This window comes from Somniosus microcephalus, chromosome 5 (genome assembly GCF_052327205.1).
Source record: "Somniosus microcephalus isolate GS21.2 chromosome 5, FLI_Smic_1.0, whole genome shotgun sequence".
Taxonomy (NCBI): Eukaryota; Metazoa; Chordata; class Chondrichthyes; order Squaliformes; family Somniosidae; genus Somniosus; species Somniosus microcephalus.
The window spans coordinates 86551304-86574797 of NC_140991.1; the positions used below are offsets into that span (position 1 = coordinate 86551304).

The following is a 23494-nucleotide window of genomic DNA, read 5'->3' on the forward strand; positions in this document are numbered from 1 at the left end:
CTCATTCTTCTGAACTCCAATGAGTAGAGTCCCAATCTACTCAACCTCTCCTCATATGTCAACCCCCTCATCCCCGGGATTAACCGAGTGAACCTTCTTTGTACTGCCTCGCGAGCAAGTATGTATTTTCTTAAGTATGGACACCAAAACTGTATGCAGTATTCCAGGTGTGGTCTCACCAATACCTTGTACAACTGCAGCAATACCTCCCTGTTTTTATATTCCATCCCCCTAGCAATAAAAGCCAACATTCCATTGGCCTTCTTGATCACCTGCTGCACCTGCATACTAACTTTTTGTGTTTCGTGCACCAAGACCCCCAGATCCCTTTGTACTTCAGTACTTTCCAGTTTCTTGCCATTTAAGATAATAACTTGCTCTATGATTTTTCCTGCCAAAGTGCATAACCTCACACTTTCCAGTATTATATTCCATCTGTCAAATCTCTGCCCACTTACTTAGCCTGTCTATGTCATTTTGCAGGTTTTTTATGTCCTCCTCACTCACTACTTTCCCTCCCATCTTTGTATCATCTGTAAACTTTGATATGTTACACTCGGTCCCCTCCTCCAAATCGTTAATATAGATTGTAAAGAGTTGGGGTCCCAGCACTGACCCCTGCGGAACACCACTAGTTACTGATTGCCAGTCTGAGAATGAACCATTTATCCCAACTCTCTGCTTTCTGTTAGATAGCCAATCCTCCACCCATGCCAGAATATTACCCCAATCCTGTGATTTTTTATCTTGAGCAATAATCTTTTATGTGGCACCTTGTCAAATGCCTTTTGGAAGTCTAAATACACTACGTCCACTGGTTCCCCCTTTATCCACTCTGTATGTTACGTCCTCAAAGAACTCAAGCAAATTTGTCAAACATGACTTCCCCTTCGTAAAACCATGCTGACTTTGTCCTATTAAATTATGTTTATCCAAATGTCCCGTTACTGTCTCCTTAATAATGGACTCTAAAATTTTACCAACCACAGATGTTAGGCTAACTGGTCTATAGTTTCCAGCCTTCTGTCTACTACCCTTTTTAAATAAGGGTGTTACATTAGCAGTTTTCCAATCTGCCGGGACCTTTGCTGTGTCCAGGGAGTTTTGGAAAATTATTACCAATGCACCCACAATCCCTACCGCCACTTCCCTCAAGACCCTAGGATGTAAGCCATCAGGTCCAGGGGATTTATCCGCCTTAAGTCCCATTATTTTACCGAGTACCACTTCCTTAGTGATTTTTATCGTGTTTAGCTCCTTCCCCCCCCCCCCCCCCCTAGAGCCCCCTGTTTGTCCAGTGTTGGGATATTCTTAGTGTCCTCTACTGTAATGGTTCGGTCTTCCCAATATTTAATTGGGGAAAATTTCTGCTCATCCAGAACTGGATGTCGGACAAGCAGTCTGACAATTTGGAGACCGTGGAGGGGTTGAGAGAAGTGGTAGTGAGGTAGAGCTGGGTGTTGTCAGCGTACATGTGGAAACTGACACTGTTTTCGGATGATGTCGCCAAGGGGCAACATGTAGATGAGAAATAGGAGGTGGCCAACGATAGATCCTTGGGGGACACCAGAAGTAACGATGCGGGAGTGGGAAGCGAAGCCGTTGCAGGTGATTCTCTGGATATGATTAGATAGATAAGAATGGAACCAGGCGAGTGCAGTCCCACCCAGCTGGACGACAGTGGAGAGACGTTGGAGAAGGATGGAGTGTCAAAGGCTGCAGACAAGTCAAGGACGAGGAGGGATAATTTAGCTTTGTCACAGTCACAATTACGCTGTTAAATACCCAATTAAAAGTTGGACCCAAAGGGATTAGCTGTTACTGGGGGTTTTAACAACATGTATTGACTGCTAAGCAAAGGTTATGGCCCTCAAAAACTAATTTTAATTTTGTGCAGTGTCAAATTTATTTTGCGGTCGGTGGCGTAATTAAGGATTACGCTACCGCATCCGAACTGAATGTGCACTTACTTGTTTCAAGGCTCCAACCAAAAAGTTGCTGTCGGACACTGGAGTTGAGCACAGCGCAGTGGCCCACGGACTCCAGGAGGCGCACCATCTTCGTAAACGTACCTGGGATCACGTGGAGCGGTGCTCCAATCAGGAAACCAAAGGGGTCTCATTCTCCCCTACTAGATACTGTGGTATTTTCTAGGGAGAATATAGCAGTTAATGTTGATCAAAGTTTTTATGCATGTTGTACCGTGAAAGGTCACCTGAAGATACAGTGAGGGGGAGTAAGGAAAGTGTATTTTTGATTTTTTTTAATTTGCAAAACTATCAGTTCTCCGAACAGTCTCTCACTCTACCCAGTCTGGATTTATTCCTTTTCATATATATTTAAACAAAAAAGCATCAGATGAAGATTTTTATTGAAGGGTATCCCCTTACACTGTGCAAACAGGCTGCTGTGCCTGTTTGAACCAGCTGTAAAATTTTCATGCATAATTGTTGGGTAGTTTGTGGGCAATTAGCCCAACTCTGCACCAACAATTAGGATTTCAATGTCCAAGCCGATGATCTGTCAAGTCGGAACTTGACAGATCGTAAGTTTGAGCTTTAGCACATACACAAGCACATGTGGAAATCCCAAATTTGCTGTCCATTTCAAAGGCAGTATGACGGCGTACTCAGAGTACGCCGTCATCCCGACCGCCAATTTTACCCCAATGTATTTAGCAGCTGTGCAAGTTTACCATTAATACGTATCATGCTTTTTCCCTCCTTTATCAAAATATTACTTCATCTCAGGATATTCAAATGTTTCAATTCATATAGAGTCATAACGGCACAGAAGGAGGCCATTCGACCCATCAAGTCCGTGCCGGCTCTCTGTAGAGCAATCCAGTCAGTCCCATTCCCCCGCTCTATCCCCGTAGCCCTGCAAGTTTATTTTCCTCAAGTGCCTATCCAGTCTCCCCTTGAAATCATTGAATGTCTCCGCTTCCACCACTTCCATCGGCAGCGAGTTCCAGGTCACCACTACTCGCTACGTAAAAAAGTTTTTCCTCACATCCCCCCTGTATCTCTTGCCCAAAACCTTAAATCTGTGTCCCCTAGTCCTTGTACCATCAACTAGTGGGAACAGCCTTTCCCCGTCTAGCCTATCCAAACCTGTCATAATCTTGTACACCTCTATCAAATCACCCCTCAACCTTATTTGCTCTAATGAAAACAAATCCAGCTTCTTCAACCTGTCCTTGTAGCTAAGATCCCCCATCCCCGGAACCATTCTGGTAAATCTCCTCTCCACCGTCTCAAGTGCCTTCTCAAGTATCTTTTTATTTTACACATAATATATTTATATTTTTATTTTGGATGCACATTAATATAGAATATGCTGAGTGTTTGATTAACTGGTTGGAATCTCTGGCTTGTTTAGATGCTACTTCTCCATTTCTTTCCTATCCATTTGTTGCACATCTAAAAGTTTTCAGTGTTGCACAACACAATATAAGTAACCAGCTAATTTATCTTTATAGTAATCTAGCATGCTTGTACTTCTCAGCTCAATAGCTTTGTAGGATCTTTTTTGAAGATTTTTCAAAATTAAACTTCACCAAAAAAAACCCTAAAGTGATCTAAAGTAGAGGTATACAACTGCAGATCAACCACACAGAAAGTAGATGTTTGCTTTATACGAAATTGTAGAAAATCTGGCAGCGTGGCAATATGGTGCATTAGTGTGCTACTAAGTGGCAGGATGTGGCTCACCATGAAGACAATATGTTTAAAAGAATAAGCACAAACCCTAATTGCGCTGTATTCTGTATTGAGACTTGAGGGGCGTGTTGGCAATTTTTCTCCTCTAATTGACAAGTTCTGTCCAACAGAACTACTCAGCTTCCACATAGTAGTCTTTTAGTGCTACAACAAATGACAGATTTACACTAGTGCATTTTCAGATGTTATGGAATTACATTTTATTCACTTAAAGTATCTTGGCCTTTGCTCACATTACCCAGCAACCTAGGAACAGGTCAGTTGGTTATCCTCTCGATCAGGAAACAATGTGATTGTTCTAGATAATGCGATCTGAATAAAGGATGGCTTGGCGAATTGTGCTAAAATGGAGAGTAATGATTTTTTCATTTACTTCAAACTGGCTAATATCATACTGTAGATATTTTAGATGAATCATCCAATTACAACTAATATCACACAGCATTGCTGTTGGAGGTGTAAAATTGCATATTTGTTCCAATGCGATTACCAATACTTTCACAATAGAAGTAGATGCTATAAATCCTGAAAAATACTTGTGTATATCTTTATAAACTGCCATATGCTTGACAGGAGTTTCATGGTGGTTGAAGGATTCATGGTTGGTGTAGTATTCCAATGTAGCTTTATACCCAAAAATAAGTTGAGGATTGAATCCTTTAGATTTGGTTTGACATATTGTATTTAGCATTTTATTTCCGATCTAATTCATTGTAGTTGTATTCTCAACATTCACTGTTATTTTTCAAGATTATATTTGAATATTGCAATTAGTTTTGCTTGAGATTTTCTTAACCCATTTAGAAGGACTGATTTGCGACATAGATACTTGTGTTGAACAGACTTCTTTTGGGGGTGGAATGTTTGAGGATACGGTGCTGAAAAACATTTAGAGCATCCACTAATTGCTGTGACCATTAGAACAGCAAAACTATTTGGCTTTGTCAAATTAAATTCTATATTCTACAGTAAAAATGTATCTATTAACCAGAATTACCTTGCAGTATAAGATAACTAATAAAGATAGGAAATTCTGGAAATACACAGCAGCTCAGTCAGCCTCTGTAAAGAAGAAAGACAGGTTATGACATTGTGGGTGGTTACCCTTCCTCAGGACTGTGATCTGAATCAGATATTCGCATGTGCCCTACTTTGTGTCTCCAATCTTCTTGAAGGCAGACCGTGAAAACACCTGGTAGGACTGGCCAGATAGGAATTAATATGCTCCTATGTTTCACAGCAATTGAACGGACAGAGCAACAGTTATGATGAGACTCTCTTCATTCAACCAGTACTACTTGTCTTTACTTAATAATACAAAATAATAATCACACTCTGCTGCTCCACAACAGTGGGTCATCTTACAGGAAACTTTCCGATACCCGGCACTGACGGGACCGAGCTGGTGCCGTACCATCAAAAGTGCCGGACATACCAGCGTTAATGTTGAGAGATACGGAACTGAAAAGCTCCGTGTGAATCAACAAACCCTGTTGCAACAGCTTCAAAACAGTCGGCTGCAGCTGCAAGTGTCTGTAGCTGAAGCTGTTGCTATAGCTACAGACCTTGCAGTGCCTGACTGGGGGGAAAAAAAGCAACGAGAACTAAAAAAAACTTACAGAAAACGGCTCCTGAATTTTGCCGTTAGATCGAGTATTCCGGACGTATAACCTCCGGATAAACCAAAGTCTCCTGTACTTGACTTACACAAAATAAATCCTAACTACCCTCCTGCATTCTCCATCTGAGCCTGACTGCTTGTGTCTCTGTTTGTTTTTTTATTATGATGTTCCGAGCCAGAAAGGAAGGCCTGGCAGACCACCTCTGCTGAGTGCCTGGGACCAGAAACTTCCCAGCACAATGGGTGTGAAGTGTTTATTGATTGCTGAGACAGACTAATGGATTGCTTGTCATTTTCAGTCCTTGTGGAGACAACATCAAAGCTTAGCTCATTACTCTCAGTGCCTTTAAGTTGTATGAACAAACTTTGCTTTAAAAGTCTAGCTTTTAAAATTAGCGTCTTTATCTAATTCCTTTCTGTGGAAAAATGGTCAGAAAATCCCAAAACAAGTTACAGATATTGGAACTGTCTGCTATCATGCCTTCTGCAGCCATTTGAATCTCTTGATAAGATTACTGTTTAGTCACTCTTGGGTATTCATTTTATATTCTTTATATATAATTATTGAACATAAAAAATTGACATGACAGCTGTTGAGGCTAGATCAATTAACTTTCTGAAAAGGTCTTCCTCACTAGTGAATCATAGAAATTTACAGCACAGAAGGGGGCCATTCGGCCCATCGTGCGTGTGCCGGAAACTGTGAACTGAAGCGCAACTGAATAAGTTAAGATCAATCACTTATTTATTTGACTCGATGGCAAGACAGCAGTCCACACATTTGAGGATTTTGCAGAATGAAACAAATGGTATTATTTAAGTTCATGATTAAAACACGAACTGTTTTTTTTCCAAAAAGACATTTATAGCCAATATTCTGACCAATTTGATTTGTCATTGGCAGCAACTTTCCCTCTGCGCTGCGAGTTCCTGGCAGAGTGAAAGTGCACCACTGGTGAACTTAGGAACAGGAGCAGGCCATTCTGCCCCTCTATTAGATCGTGGCTAATCTCTACTTCAACTCCAAACCCACAGGTGGAGTCATAGTCATAACGGCACAGAAGGATGCCATTCGGCCCATCGTGTCTGTGCCAGCTCTCTGTAGAGCAATCCAGTCAGTCCCATTCCCCCGCTCTATCCCCGTAGCCCTGTAAGTTTATTTCCCTCAAGTGCCTATCCAGTCTCCCCTTGAAATCATTGAATGTCTCTGCTTCCACCACTTCCATCGGCAGCGAGCTCCAGGTCATCACCACTCGCTACATAAAAAAGGTTTTCCTCACGTTCCCCCCTGTATCTCTTGCCCAAAACCTTAAATCTGTGTCCACTAGTCTTTGTACCATCAACTAGTGGAAACAGCCTTTCCCCATCTAACCTATCCAAACCCGTCATAATCTTGTACACCTCTATCAAATCACCCCTCAACCTCCTTTGCTCTAATGAAAACAAATCCAGCTTCTCCAACCTGTCCTTGTAGCTAAGATCCCCCATCCCTGGAACCATTCTGGTAAATCTCCTCTGCACCCTCTCAAGGGCCTTCACATCCTTCCTAAAGTGTGGTGACCAGAACTGGATGCAATACTCCAGTTGGGGCCTAACCAGCGCTTTATAAAGGTTCAGCATAACTTCTCTACTTTTGTACTCAATACCTCTATTTATGAAGCCCAAGATCCAACATGCTTTGCTAACCACTCTCTCAATATGTCCTGCCACCTTCAGGGACCTATGCACATTAACTCCCACGTCCCTCTGTCCCTGCACACTCTTTAAAACTGTGCCATTAAGTGTATATTGCCTCTCCCTGTTCCTTCTGCCAAAATGCATAACCTCGCACTTCTCTGTATTAAATTCCATCTGCCACTTGTCTGCCCATTCTGCTAGCCTTTCTATTTCCTGTTGCAGTCGATTGATATCCTCATCACTGTTTGCCACACCCCCAAGTTTGGTGTCATTGGCAAATTTAGAAATTCTACTCTATTCCAATATCCAGGTCATTTATTTATATATATATATCTCAAAAAAAAGCAGTGGCCCCAGCACTGACCCTTGGGGAACACCACTGTCTACCACCCCCCAGTCTGAAAAACAGCACAACTCGCTGTTTTCTATCCTTAAGCCAATTCCTTATCCAAGCTGCCACTGACCCACTTATTCCATGAGCCTCTATTTTGATAATCAGCCTTCTGTGTGGTACATTGTCAAACACCTTTCTAAAATCCATGTAGACAACATCCATTGCATTCCCTTCATCAATCCTCCCTGTTACTTCATCAAAAAATTCAATTAGATTAGTCAAACACGATCTGCCTTTTACAAGTCCTATATAAGAACATAAGAAATAGGAGCAGGAGTAGGCCAATCGGCCACTCGAGCCTGCTCCGCCATTCAATAAGATCATGGCTGATCTGATCCTAACTGCCAATCCACTATCACAGAACCATCTCCTGCATCTAACAGAATTAGACACACGAAATAGGAGCAGGATCAAGCTACACGGCCCCTGGGCCCACTCCGCTACCCACAGGGCCATGACCGATCCGAACCTAGACTCATGTCCAAATTCCTGCCCGCTCCCCGTAACCCTTAATTCCCTTTACTTCTAGGAAACTGTCTATTTCTGTTTTAAATTTATGTAATGATGTAGCTTCTACAGTTTTTTGGGGCAGCATATTCCATGGGCCTACCACCCTCTGAGTGAAGTAGTTCCTCCTCATCTCCGTTTTGAAAGAGCAGCCCCTTATTCTAAGACTATGCCCCCTAGTTCTAGTTTCACCCATCATCGGGAACATCTTCCCTGCATCCACCCGATCCAACCCCTTCACAATCTTATATGTTTCAATAAGATCGCCTCTCATTCTTCTGAACTCCAATGAGTAGAGTCCCAATCTACTCAACCTCTCCTCATATGTCCATCCCCTCATCCCCGGGATTAACCGAGTGAACCTTCTTTGTACTGACTCGAGAGCAAGTATGTCCTTTCTTAAGTATGGACACCAAAACTGTACGCAGTATTCCAGGTGCGGTCTCACCAATACCATGTACAACTGAAACAATACCTCCCTATTTTTATATTCTATCCCCCTAGCAATGAAAGCCAACATTCCGTTGGCCTTCTTAATCACTTGCTGCACCTGCATACTAACCTTTTGAGTTTCGTGCACCAGGACCCCCAGATCCCTTTGTACTTCAGTACTTTCCAGTTTCTTGCCATTAAGATAATAATTTGCTCTACGATTTTTCCTGCCAAAGTGCATAACCTCACACTTTCCCGTATTGTATTCCATCTGCCAAATCTCTGCCCGCTTACTTAGCCTGTCTATGTCCCCTTGAAGGTTTTTTATGTCCTCCTCACTCACTACTTTCCCCCCCATCTTAGTATCATCTGCAAACTTTGATATGTTACACTCGGTCCCCTCCTCCAAATCGTTAATACAGATTGTAAAGAGTTTGGGACCCAGCACTGACCCCTGCGGAACACCACTAGTCACTGATTGCCAGTCTGAGAATGAACCATTTATCCCAACTCTCTGCCTTCTGTTAGAGAGCCAATCCTCTATCCATGCCAGAATATTACCCCCAATCCCGTGATTTTTTATCTTAAGCAATAATCTTTTGTGTGGCACCTTGTCAAATGCCTTTTGGAAGTCTAAATACACTACGTCCTTAGTTAGCTTAAACCTCTCCCAAGTGCCCGTTAATGTTTTCCTTGATTATTGTTTCTAAAACTTTACCCACCACTGATGTTAAACTGACCAGCCTGTAGTTACTAGGATTGTGCGTGCTCTGCGCCTCTAACCATATATCACCTTCTTTGCCTCTAATAGGTCCCACCCCACCTTTTGCTACCCGCTTACTGTTTACATGCCGGTAGAAGATTTTTGGGTTCCCTTTTATGTTAACTGCCATTCTACTCTCATACTCTTTCTTTGCCAATCTTATTTTCATCTTCACTTCCCCTCTCAACTTACTGTATTTGGTCTGGTTCTCCCTTGAAGAATTCACCTGACATGCATCGTTCACCCTCTATTTTTGTTTCATCATCTTCTCTATCTGACTTGTCATCCAAGGAGCCCTTGCTTTGGTTCCCTTACCCTTCCTTCTTGTTGGAATGTACCTAGCCTATACTTGGAACATCTCCTTAAAGATCACCCATTGTTCCGTTACAGTTTTTCCTGTCAGTATTTGATTCTATTTTACCCTGGCTAGATCCTTTCGCATCCCATTGAAGTTAGCTTTATTCCAGTTTAGAAGTTCCACTCTAGATTGTTCCTTGCTCCTCTCCATTGCTAATCTAAATCTTATGATACGATGATCACTCGTACCCAAGTGTTCTTCCACAGACACTTGGTCGACCTGGCCCACCTCATTTCCCCAGCACCAGATCCAACAATGCCTCCTTCCTAGTTGGGCCAAGAACATATTGGTCAAGGAAATTCTCCTGAACATATTTCAGAAATTCCGCCCCTCCTTTCCCTTTACCCTAGCATTATCCCAATCAATATTTGGGTAATTGAAGTCCCCCATAATCACCACTCTATAGCTCTTGCATATCTGTGCGATTTCCCTGCAGATTTGCCCCTCTACCTCCATCTCACTATTTGGAGGCCTATAGAATACCCCCAAAAGTGTGATCATGCCCTTTTTGCTCCTCAACTCTAACCAAATGGATTCTGTCCTTGTCCCCTCAAGAACATCCTCCCTTTCCAACACTACAATGTCTTCCTTAATCAGCACTGCCATCCCACCACCCTTTTTTCCTTCCGTATCTTTTCTGAACACCTTGTACCCATGAATATTAAGTGCCCAGTCCTCACCGTTTTTAAGCCACGTTTCCATTATTGCCACACGGCTAATTGTGCTTGTAGCTCAGCAACCTTATTCACCACGCTTTGTGCGTTTACGTACATGCATTCTAAACCCATTTTTAAATTTTTCGTAGTCTTTCTTAGTCTGCTCCTATCTAATATGGTACTACTTCTGCCTCTAGTACTACTTTCTTCTCTAGTACTATCCAACACACTCACTCTTTTATGCACCTTATTGCTCTTTTCTACTCCTGTATGCTGGTGCCCATCCCCCTGCCAAGCTAGTTTAAACCCTCCCCAAGAGCACAAGCAAACCTCCCCGCGAGAATGTTGGTCCCGGCTCTATTGAGGTGTAACCAGTCCGGCTTGTACAGGTCCCACCTTCCCCAGAAACGGTCCCAATGCCTCAGGAATCTAAAGCCCTCCCTCCTGCACCATCTCTCCAGCCACGCATTCATCTGTTCTGTCCTCCTATTCCTGTACTCACTAGCACGTGACACTGGGAGTAATCCGGAGATTACTACCTTTGAGGTCCTGCTTTTTAATCTCTTTCCTAGCTCTCTCTAGTCTACCTGCAGGACCTCATCCTTCTTTCTGCCTATGTCGTTGGTACCGATATGGACAACGACCTCTGGCTGTTCACCCTCCCCCCTCAATGTCCTGCAGCCGCTCAGTGACATCCTTGACCCTGGCACCAGAGAGGCAACATACCATCCTGGAGTCATACCTGTGTCCACAGAAACGTCTATCTGTTCCCCTAACTAATGAATCCCCTATCACTATTGCTCTTCCACTCTTCTGCCCCGCCCTCCCGTGCAGTTGAGCTACCCGTGGTGCCAGGGCCTTGGCTCTGGCTGCTCGCCTCAGAGGAGCCATCACCTCCACCGGTTTCCAGAACTGTGAACCGGTTAGCGAGCGAGATGCACCCTGGGGATTCCTGCCCTACCTGCCTGGTTCTCCTTCTCTGTCTGGTGGTCACCCATTCCCTCTCTGCCTGCACATTCTGAGGCTGCGGGGTGACCACCTCTAGAAACGAGCTTTGCAAGTATTTCTCAGCCTCGCAGATGCAATATAGTGACTCCAGCTGCCACTCATGCTCCGAATCCCAAAGCTCGAGTTGCTGCAGTTGGTGACACTTCCTGCACACGTGGTCGTCCAGACCGCAAGAAGCGTCCAGGATTTCCCACCTAGCACAGGATGTGCAAATATAAGAACATAAGAAATAGGAGCAGGAGTAGGCCCTTCGAGCCTGCTCCGCCATTCAATGAGATCATGGCTGATCGTCTGCCTCAACTCCATTCACCGGCCCTATCGCCATATCCCTTGATTCCCTTACTCGTCAGGAATCTATCGACTTCTGTTTTGAATATACCCAATGACTGAGCCTCCACCGCCCTCTGGGGTAGAGAATGCCAAAGATTCACCACCCTCTGTGTGAAGAAATTTCTTCTCATCTCAGTCCTGAATGGCCTACTCTTTATCCTGAGGCTGTGGACCCCTGGTTCTAGACTCCCCAGCCAAGGGAAACATTCCCCTAACATCCACCCTATCAAGTCCTGTAATAATTTTGTATTTTTCAATGAGATCCCCTCTCATTCTTCTGAATTCAAGAGAATATAGGCCTAGTTTACTCAATCTCTTCTCATACGACTGTCCCGCCATCCCAGGAATCAATCTCATAGATACGTAGAAGATAGGAGCAGGAGTAGGCCATTCGGCCCCTCGAGCCTGTTCCGCCATTTAATGAGATCATGGCTGATTATCCAAATTCAGTAACCTGTCCCTGCTTTCTCCCCATATTCCTTGATCCCTTTAGCCTTATTAAATATATTCAAGGAGTTGTTAGATATATTTCTTAAGTTGGCCTCAACTGCCTTCTGTGGTAGAGAATTCCACAGGTTCACCACTCTCTGGGTGAAGAAATTCCTCCTCATCTCTGTCCTAAATGGCTTACCCCTTATCCTTAGACTGTGACCCCTGGTTCTGGATTCCCCCGCCATCGCTAACATCCTTCCTGCATCTAGTCTGTCTAGTCCTGTTAGAATTTTATAAGTTTCAATGAGATCCCCTCTCATTCTTTTAAACTCTAGCGAATATAAGCCTAATCGACCCAATCTCTCCTCATACGTCATTCCTGCCAACCCAGGTATCAGTCTGGTGAATTTTCGCTGCACTCTCTCCATGGCAAGAACATCCTTCCCCAATACTCAAGGTGTGGTCTCACCAAGGCCCTGTACAACTGCAGCAAGACATCCTTGCTCCTGTACTCGAATCCTCTCGCTATGAAGGCCAACAAACCATTTGCCTTCTTAACCGCCTGCTGCACCTGCATGCTTACCTTCAGCGACTGGTGCACAAGGACACCCAGGTCTCGTTGCACTTCCCCTTTTCCCAATCTATTGCCGTTGAGATAATCTGTCTTCCTGTTTTTGCCACCGAAGTGGATAACCTCGCATTTATCCAAATTATACTACATTTGCCATGCATCTGCCCAATCATCTCGTGAACTTTCGTTGCACTCCCTCTATGGCAAGTATATCCTTCCTTAGGTAAGGAGACCAAAATTGTATACAGTACTCCAGGTGTGTTCTCACCAAGGCCCTATATAATTGGAGTAAAACTTCTTTACTCCTGTACTCAAATCCTCTTGTAATGAAGACCATTTGCCTTCCTAATGGCTTGCTGCACCTGCACATTCACTTTTAGTGACAAATCACAGGACTGAGCTGCCCTGCCATGCCTTTATTTACCAGACTCTGGAGGGAATTTAGCAGAAATAAACTTAAACCTTGATGAGAAACACTCAACAGCTACCCACCAATCAGCACTTCCCTCTATTAGATAGGCTATGAACTACTTAAGGCCCACTTCATAGGCAACCACGGTTCTTCAAGCAAGCAGACGATTTGAGTTCTACAGGACCTGGAAAATTTCACGGGGGTGCGGGACGGCGGGTGGGTGTTGGTAGTGGGGAGTGTTCCTTCTGGAGACAGGCCCGAGCCCCACGGCGAAGAAACGTAAACGGCCGTTCGCAGCCATTTACACTGTGGGTGGTCTCTTGCCAGAGTTACAGCAAGGGGGTCAGGAGGGAACTCCTGTGGAATTTTGGGGACCCGTGCATTTGCGGGACTGTGGTTACGGGACTGTGTGTTCTGACCTAAGTGGATATGCACTTGAAGTGCCATAACCTACAAGACTACGGACCAAGTGCTGGAAAGTGGGATTAGGGTGGATAGCTCTTTGTCAGCCGGCACGGACAAGATGGGCCGAATGGCCTCCTTCTGTGCTGTAAATTTCTATTAACAGAAATATATTCAAAACCAAACAAAAAAACTTACCACAAATACTCTCCCTATACTCACCTCTCAGCTCCCTTGTGCCAGCAACACCTTTGAATTCTGACGTCACTCCTTCGTTGTGTCACTTGCCGACTGTCTCCCTTGCAGGTAGTCCGCTCGCTCAGACTCCCAGACCTCTGCACCCTGTTGCCTTTATCCCCGGTCTCCGACTCCGTTCCTCGCACAGGTCCGCTCACTCAGTCTCCAAGTCTCTGTTGTTCAAACTTTTTTCAATATTTATGTAAATCCCTAAGTGAACTGTAATGTAAAAGCTAATTATGAACAGTTTACTTTGATCTGGGCCTCAAGTTACAATGTTGCAATTTATAAATATTGCAATTTTCAGTATTGCAATTTATAAATCTGAATTTGTGTACATCATTACAATGTTAAGATTTTCTAAGTGCAGTAATAAGAAATGGATAGATTACTTTGCTATCCAGGACTTCAGATTAAGATGTCAAGGTAAAAAATGTTCAGGATTAAATGGAGAGTGGAAAAGGAGAGAGAATGAATGAATGGCAGGACGATGTTGGTTCTGCTAACCTGCCACTGTAGGTTGAGATGAACATGCTTGAAATGTCAACTCGCAGCTTACATTAAAAAAAATTCTTTGTATTTCATTCTATGGCTTTCTTCACTCCATTTAAATGGTAATTACATATTTATTATGCAATGCAGACTGCTACACTGCCCTTGGGGTATTGCAGTAGTTGTTGTGTAACTGGAGAATCTTCCTATTAATGAGAAAAATATCCAAATTACAAAATATTCTGTTGCACTAAATGTTGGAACAGTTGTGTATTGCCTCACAACTGAGACCTTAAATAACTCCTAGGAGCAGATGTGTGTTATATTTGCATTCTGAACTCTTAATGGGATAGTTGCATAACTGGAATGAAATGATCAAAAAGCAGCAGTCAGAGTAAGGAATTGTGAAGTCTAGAATAGCGATGGAGAAGAGAGCTAAGCCAGAGAGATCTAAATACAACTTCTGACTGGCAGTTAGATTGTATTTATCTCCCATGTCATTCCCTACTGCCTTAAAATCTTTACCTCCTTACTGGCTCCTTGTTGCCACAAAAGCCCATTGTTGACTTCAGTTTAAATTTCTTCCAAACGAGCTTTCTGCATTTACTTCCTTTCTCTACCCCAGTGTCCAGTTTTAATTTCATCCACACAAGCTTTGCTAATTTATTTTCTTTCTCTCCTATTCCACTTCTAAGTTTATTTGGAATTTCTTCGCTGTATTTAGCACTCTTTTGGTTCCTGCTGCTCAAAAGCCCGATGAGCTTATGCAGTTAGAATTTTTTTTCCCAATTACAACTGCTTTTATTTAATTAATTTGGGGAAACTCCTTAGATTAAATAGCCAATGCAACTGCTGCTCCTTTTATTTCATTATTTTATTTCAGACATGTCTGTTGTATTAAATCGTATAAAACAAGCTATACTCTAACTCACCATTAGCAACATCATGCTAGTCTGTCTGTCTGTCTATCCCAAAGTAGACATAGGAATTCATCTCATTCATTGTGCCACTGATACCCAATCTTAATTTCACCTATTGCAATATTCAGATTGCTGTTGGAACATAGCCAGCTCAGTTAGTGAGCACATTCTTTCTTACTGGGTGTAATGTGGAGGTAATATTCCTGACCAGGCAATATTTTGATCAAAATTTTAACTGGTCAATATAAGTTATGGAATATGCATATTATACATCAGTTTGTCTCAATGATGGTGCTCTTGCCTTGTGAGCACATAATCTAGACTGACATTTTAACGTAGTACTGAGAGACTACTGCAATGTTGGTGCCATCTTTTGGTTGAGACATTAAACCAAGGCCCTACCTGCCTGGTTAGATGGCTGTAAAAGATGCTATGACACTTTTTCGAAGAAAAGCAAGGAATTTATAGTGTCCTGGCGAGCATTCATCCCTCAACCAACACCACCAAAACCGATTAACTGGTCATTCATCAGTTGCTGTTTGTGGGACCTTGCTCTGGCTGTTGTGTTTGCCTGCAGTCAATTTGTGCACAGCGAGATTGTCCTGAGGATGTGAGAAATGCTGTATGAATGCAAATTCATTTTTTCTCTCTTTTTTACGCTGCGAAATATTTAGTTAACTATTGCCATTTTTAGAGATTTTGTACATAGGATATACGGCACAGAAACCAGCCATTCGGCCCAACCAGTCCATGCCGGCATTTATGCTCCACATGAGCCTCCTCCCGTCTTTCTTTCTTTAAATCTATCAGCATAACCCTCTATTCCTTTCTCCCTCACATGCTTGTCTAGCCTCCCCTTAAATGCATCTATACGTTTTGCTTCAACCACTCCCTGTGGTAGCGACTTCCACATTCTCACCACTCTGGGTAAAGAAATTTTTTTCTGAATTCCCTATTGGATTTCTTGGTGACCATCTTATATTGATGGCCTTCAGTTATGCTCTTCCCCACAAATGGAAATATTCTCTCTCTATCCACTCTATCAAAACCTTTCATAATTTTAAAGAACTCTATTAGGTCACCCCTCAGCCTCTTTTTCAAGAGAAAACAGACCAAACCTATTCATTCTCTCCTGATATGTATACCCTCGCATTTCTAGTATCATCCTTGTAAGTCTTCTCTACACCCTCTCCAGTGCCTCTATATCCTTTTATAATATGGCGACCAGATCTGTACGCAGTACTCCATAAGTGTGGTCTAACCAAAGTTTGATACAGGTTTAGCATAACTTCCCTACCTTTCAATTATATACCTCTAGAAATAAACCCTAGTGCTTGGTTTGCTTTTTTTTTAATGGCCTTGCTAACCTGTGTCGCAACATTTAGTGATTTGTGTATTTGTACTCTGAAATCACTTTGTTTCTCTACCCCACCTAGACTCGCACCCTCCGTGATAAGTGACCTCCCTATTCTTCCTACCAAAATGTAATACAGGAAACTTTGTTACATCCGGCACCGACGGGACCGAGCTGTTGCCGATCTATCAAAACTGCCGGACATACATAGTTAATGTTGAAGCATACGGAGGTTTTCATCTCCGTATCTGACAACAAACACTGTTGCTTAGCAACAGCTTGTAAACAGTCGGCCCGTACCTTGGAAGCGTCTAGCTTAGCAACAGCTTCAGAGAGACTTTCCAGAGCCCGACTGTTGAAAACAAAGCCACGAGAAGAAAAAAAACCTAACAAAACGGCTCCTGATTTCTACCGGTAGATCGAGGTTTCCGGACATACAAGGATAAACCAAAGTTTCCTGTACCTTACATTTATCTGTGTTGAACTTCATTTGCCAATTATATGCTCATTCTGCAGCTTTATAAATGTCCTTCTGTAATTTGTTACAGTCCTCCTCAGTATTGACTATCCCCCCAATTTGGTGTCATCTGCAAACTTAGAAATTGTGTTTTTGATTCCAAAGTCTAAATCGTTGATATAAATTGTGAACAGCAGTGATCCCAGCACTAATCCTTGTGGAACACCACTACCCACCTTCTGCCACTGTGAATAGCTACCTTTTACCCCTACTCTCTGCTTTCTGTCTTGAAGCCAGTCAGCTATCCATTCTGCTACTTGTCCCCTGACTCCACATTCTCTGACCTTGTTCATCAGTCTATTATGGGGTACCTTATCGAAGGCCTTTTGAAAATCTAGATAAATTACATCTACTGCATTACCATTGTCTACTCTCTCTGTTACCTCTTCAAAAAATTCAGTGAGGTTGGTCAAGCAAGACTTTCCCTTCTGAAATCCATGCTGACTATTCATTACTATGTTTTTGGTTTCTAGATGTTCTTCTATTTTCTCCTTTAGCAGGGATTCCATTATTTTTCCTACCACTGATGTTAAGCTGACTGGTCTATAATTCCCTGGACGTGTTCTATCCCCCTTCTTAAATATAGGTATTACGTTAGCTATCCGCCAGTCCTCGCACTACACCTTTTTCTAACGAATTATTAAATATGTGTAGTAATGCCTCTGTTATCTCTTGCCTAGATTCTTCTAAAATGCGTGGATGCAATCCAGGGGTTTTTATCCTCTGAGTTTGATTAGTTTATTTAATATATCCCCTCTTTTTATTTTAAATGCACTTACCTCATTACTAATCTCGTCATCCAATGTCATGTCCACCTGTTCTATCTCCCTGGTAAATACTGAAGCAAAATAATTATTTAATATTTCTGCTATCTCTCTATTGTTATCTGTGGTATTAGTCTGTCTATCCCTAATGGCCCTATTCCCATCCCAAAGTTCCTTTATTTATTGATGTGCCTGTAAAATATTTTACTATTTTGTTTTGTGTTCCTTGATAATTTAATTTCATAGTTCCTCTTTGCCTCCCTAACTTTTTTTGACTTCTCTCCTAATCTCTTTGTATTCTCCCTTATCATGCACTCCCCTGCTGTCTATGTACTTAAGGTATGTCTCTTTCCTTACCCTCAATTGTTCCCTTATGGCTTTATTCATCCATGGAGTCTCATATTTGTGTTTAGTTTGTTCTTTCCTTTTAGTGGAATATATTGTTCCTGCACTCTGTTGAAGACCATTTTAAATATTTCCCATTGCTGTTCTACATCGTTGTTTGCCAATATTGTTGCCCATTTTATTTTCCTAAGTTCTATTCTCAGCCCCTCAAAATCAGCTTTTCTCCAATCTGTTACCCTGGTTTTCGTCATATTTATGTCCTTCTCTATTAACATCTTAAAGCGTATTATATTATGATACCTATTGCCTAGATGTTCCCCTACTTTTACTTCTCTTATCTGCTTTGGTTTATTTCCCATTAATAGATCCAATAGCGAATCCTCCCTTGTTGGGCTTTTTACATATTGGGTTAGAAAAGAGTCCTGTACACATTGTAGGAACTCCATTCCCTTATCTCCCTTACCTACCTCGTCTGTCCAATTAATATCGGGGTAGTTGAAATCCCCCATGATTATTATTCTATGTTTTTCTACTAATTTCCCTAATTTGTCTGCATATTTCTTCCTCCACCTCCCTTCCACTATTTGGTGGTCTGTAGACTACACCTATTAGTGTGATTGATCCTTTATTATCTTTTATCTCTATCCACATGGATTCTATTTTTGTCTTGCTGATAGCTGCGTCACTTTTTTCTACTGCCATTATATTATCCCTAATAAGTACAGCTACGCCACCTCCTCTTTCTCCCTCTCTATCTTTTCTAAATATGTTAAACCCTGTGTAACCCCTTCACGGTTCTCTAGATATATGTGAGATGTGATCTCTGTTGTAGACAGTATTCTATAGTCCAGTAAGGAGCTCACTACTACAATGGCTTAATTCTAATGATCTTACTTTATAGTTTTAACGTCAGACAGTATAAGAAGATTACGGGTCAATGACCTAAATTAGACATTTGCATACATTAGAATGAATCTAGACATAATAAACATACATTCTCCATTTATATGGATTCAAAGGAGAATCTGTCCCTGTGTCCAAATTCGAGTGCACTCTTTCGTTGGCGCGCTTAAGTTGGAGCTCATGGTATGTATAATGTCTGCAAGACTTACGACTCCGAACCCCTTCGTTGAATTCTCTTCACGATCACTGAATCCCACTTTGAGTTCTGGATGCAGAGCTACTAATACAAAGGGCGGCGGCCGAGTTTGGAAGCCCGGGACGGGATGCGGCAGCCATTTGCCTCCTGAGCCCTCTTTTCAGAGCTCCTGCCCTCTTTTCTTCCAGTCGCTCGCGTTTCCCGCTCGAAAAACCCGACTCCACCCCTTCCTCCTGGGGTTTCTGCCTGGAGACTGCGCAGCCTCACTGTCTGCAACAGTTGATACTGGTGCAGAATTATGGAAAGTCTGCTCTTAGTCACATTGTGTCCTTAAAAGTTCTTGCCGTACCTTCACATGGGCAACTTTAACCCAGGGATTTATAACAATGATAATACAGTGTCTAAGTTAAAGATTGATAACCATACTTAGCGTACATAACATTTCCAGTGGGTATTACACTCCCCCCCCCCCCCCCCCCCTACCAAATATAGGCATGTCCCCATGACTAATGAACTTTACACATAAGTGGTTGCATGCTTCCCAACCATGTATAAAGGGAGGTAACATATCGAACCGTAGGGGCTATCATTACACTTGGCACTCCTAGTGTACTGTATGTCAATCTTTCAGGAACCTTCTTAACTTGCTGTGAGCTCCTTATTTCGGATACCCGGTCTTCAGTTCCTTCAACTACGTTGGAGGCGTTGGTTCCTTTGTTATCATGCCTTTCAGTCTCTTTTATCTCCTTCTCGGAAGCATCTGTTTCTTCCCAGACCATGTCCAAGTCTGAGCTAAATGGTACAGACAATTCATCCAGATTCTGTCTTATGCGTCTTTCTGGGAGGTCGTACCATAGATCCCATTCTTCATCTTCCGACTCATCAGGTTCCTCATGATCCACACACTGTGTCATGGGTTTTCTGTCTTCTGGAACAAAGTTTTCCTGGTTTCTCGTTTTTTTCCTCCTTCTTCTCTGCAGGGTTCTCCTACTAGGTGTCGGCTCATTATCCGCTGGTGGATCCAGACGCACTTGCTGTCCCAATGGCAGGATATGATTCCGGTGCAGTATTTTTATGGGTCCATTCCCACCTGCAGGTTTTAGCCGAAACACAGGTAGTTGTGACATTTGACTTTCAACAATGTAAGGTGTAGAAGCCCAGCGGTCTGCTAACTTATGTTTCCCTTGAAGTCCTAGGTTCCGTATGAGAACTCGGTCACCAGGCATGAGTTGGGAAAAACGGATCTTCTGGTCATACCTCTGCTTATTTCCTTTATTCTGTTTGGCAGAAACCGACTCAGCAAGTTCATAAGCAGCTTGCAATTCCTTTCTCATGTCAGATACATACTTGAGGTAAGTTCTCTGTGATGTGCCATCACTGGATACTCCGAAACACAAATCCACCGGCATCCTCGCTTCACGTCCAAACATGAAGTAGTACGGTGAAAAACCAGTAGCGTCATTTCGGGTACAATTATAAGAATGAACAAGATGTCCAATGTGCCGACTCCACTTGTTCTTTCGCTTTGAATCCAGCGTTCCAAGCATGTCTAACAAAGTACGGTTAAACCGCTCAGGTTGAGGATCTCCCTGAGGATGGTATGGAGTTGTTCTTGACTTCTCAATCCCGAGCATGGACAACAACTCATGTATAAGTCTACTTTCAAAGTCTCTACCTTGATCACTGTGTATTCGCTTTGGCAGTCCATAGTGGATGAAGTATTTCTCCCACAACACTTTGGCAACGGTGGATGCTTTCTGATCCTTTGTGGGAAAAGCTTGGGCATAGCGAGTATAATGATCTGTAATGACCAAGACATTTGCGGTATTGCTGGAATCGGGTTCGATGGACAGAAAATCCATACAGACAAGGTCTAGAGGTCCATCACTTTGCATGTGAAACAGAGGAGCAACTCTTAGGTAAAGTCTTTCTTTGGACACAGCGTGCACAGGACTTGCAGAACTCCTCAACCGCAGACTTCATACGCGGCCAATAGAATCTGTCCTTGACCAACCCATAGGTCTTATCTACTCCCAGATGACCTGTGTCATCATACAAAGACTTCATCACTATTTCCCTGTACTTTTCAGGCAGGACCAACTGTGAATGACATGGTTTAGTGGGTGGGTGAGTGATTCTACACAACACTCCCTCTTTAATTTCCAAGTGGTCCCATTCTCTTAGGAGCAGACGACAGTCAGGATGTTTTGATTTGTCGATCTGTGTAATATCACCCAGACGGAGAGCTGAAAACACCTCATGAATACAGGGATCCTCCTGTTGTGCTTTGGATATTTCAGATGAACACAACATGGGTAAGTTTTGTACATCCAAACTGGAAAGGTTGCAAAATGCCTGGGGAACAGCATGCATTGACGCTCCCAAGTGGTCAATCTCTCGGGCATGAAATGAATTCTTTGGTCCAGATACCACAGACATCTGACACATTACTTTCACATCTGCTGAAGCAACATCTTTCCACTCTGGTTTCTGGTAGTGTGGGCGACGAGACAGAGCATCTGCGTCAATGTTCTGGTCCCAGTTCTGTACCTGAGACTAAAGTCGTAAGCAGATAGTGCAGCAAGCCAGCGGTGGCCGGTGGCATCAAGTTTTGCCGAAGTCAACACATAGGTTAATGGATTATTGTCTGTCCTCACTTCAAACTTCGCTCCATACAGATAATCCTGCAGCTTATCCACCACCCCCCACTTCAACGCCAAGAATTCTAGCTTATGAGCTGGGTAGTTACGCTCTGATGGCGTAAGACTGCGACTGATGAACGCTACAGGTCTCAGTCCTGCTCCTTGGTCCTGATACAACACACCACCCAACCCTTCTTGACTGGCATCCACGTGTAGCACATATGGCAGCTGTGGGTTTGCAAAAGCCAACACGGGGGCTTGAGTAAGACTTTGCTTTAAGGTGTGGAAGGCCTCTTCGCATTTCTCATCCCATCTAACACCAAAAGGCTCAGAAGGTTTGAAGTAATCCTTGTTCTCTTTACCTTTAGCCTTTTTCTTCCTCTCGGCTGGTGGGAGGTAACCAGCCAGCAGCTGATTCAGAGGATGGGCCACTTTGGAGTAATCCTGCACAAAGCGCCTGTAATATCCGCAGAACCCAAGAAATGACCGCAAGGCAGTCACTGTGTTCGGTTTGGGCCATGTGGTAACAGCTTCGATCTTGGATGGACCTGTGGCTACTCCATCCTGTGATACAATATGCCCCACATAGGACACGGAAGTTTTGCAAAACTGACACTTGTCCAATGATAGCTTGAGACCTTCATCCTCCAGGCGACCAAGCACTTTCAGCAACCGAGCTTCGTGTTCTTCAAGGGTTGCCCCAAACACAATGATATCATCCAAGTACACCAATACTTCGAGCAAGTTCATGTCCCCAACTGTTTGTTCCATTATTCTTTGAAAAGTTGCTGGAGCGCCTGAAACTCCCTGTGGCATCCTTTCAAATTGGTAGAACCCAACTGGACATATAAAGGCTGTCTTTTCTTTGTCCGATTCACTCATCGGTATTTGGTAGTATCCACTTCTGAGATCCAACACACTGAACCACTTGCTTCCATTAAGACAAGCCAGTGCATCCTCAATTCTTGGAACGGTGTATTGGTCGGGAATAGTACGTCTGTTAAGCGTCCTAAAGTCCACACACATCCGAATCTTTCCATTCTTTTTCCTCACCACCACTATAGGAGATGCATAAGGACTCCTAGACTCGGTAATGATCTCAGCTTCTTTTAACTGCGACAGGTGCTGTCTCACTGCTTCGATGTCAGCTGGTGCCAGCCATCGAGACCTCTCCCGAAAGGGTTTATCCTCGGTAATTCTGATAGAATGGCGAGTACTCTTACTACAACCAACATCAAACTCATGAGTAGAGAAAACTCCTCTCCGCTCCATCATCTTCCTGACTAATCGGTCCTTCCATTCTTTAGAAACGAATGAATCTCCAAAGTTGAAGGAGGAGGGTGTCAGATCTCCGGTTGAGTTAACTTTGGACTCTTCCTTCACATGTGACGACAGTACATTTACAGGAAACAGATGCGCAATCGGCATTCCTTTCCTCAATGTGATTCCTTTGCCTGACATATTCCTCACGGTCACTGTAACTCTCCTTGACATCACAGCTGTCGGGGTCTGCAACTCTGGTCTCACCAGAAGCTCATTTGGAAACCGTGACTCTTCTGCAGGATCATCAGGTGACTCTATCAGAATGGCTTCAGTACCTGGCGTTCCAGGGAATTTTGGTATCCCAGGGATTCTAGCCACTCCTCCAGGACGCAGGGTGATAGGTTTGGCTCGAACGTACCACACAGTTCTTCTTTTGCTATCATCTACGTCGGAAGAAAGTTCAGGCAGTTTCTCAAAAGCCTTTTTGAAAACAGGGTGAATGTGTCTGGTGCTCAAGAAGTTTTCACCTCCCTGCTCTTTGCAGCTTGTCAGGAGTCGTCTCACTATGGGTGTATT

The 23494-nt window shown here is 43.2% G+C and overlaps 1 protein-coding gene across 1 annotated transcript in view; it reads left to right on the forward strand.

Annotated features, from left to right (window-relative positions):
- The window catches only part of LOC147117180 (pituitary tumor-transforming gene 1 protein-interacting protein-like), a 119298-nt gene that overhangs the window by 72940 nt on the left and 22864 nt on the right, over window positions 1-23494 (forward strand). The window lies entirely within an intron of this gene.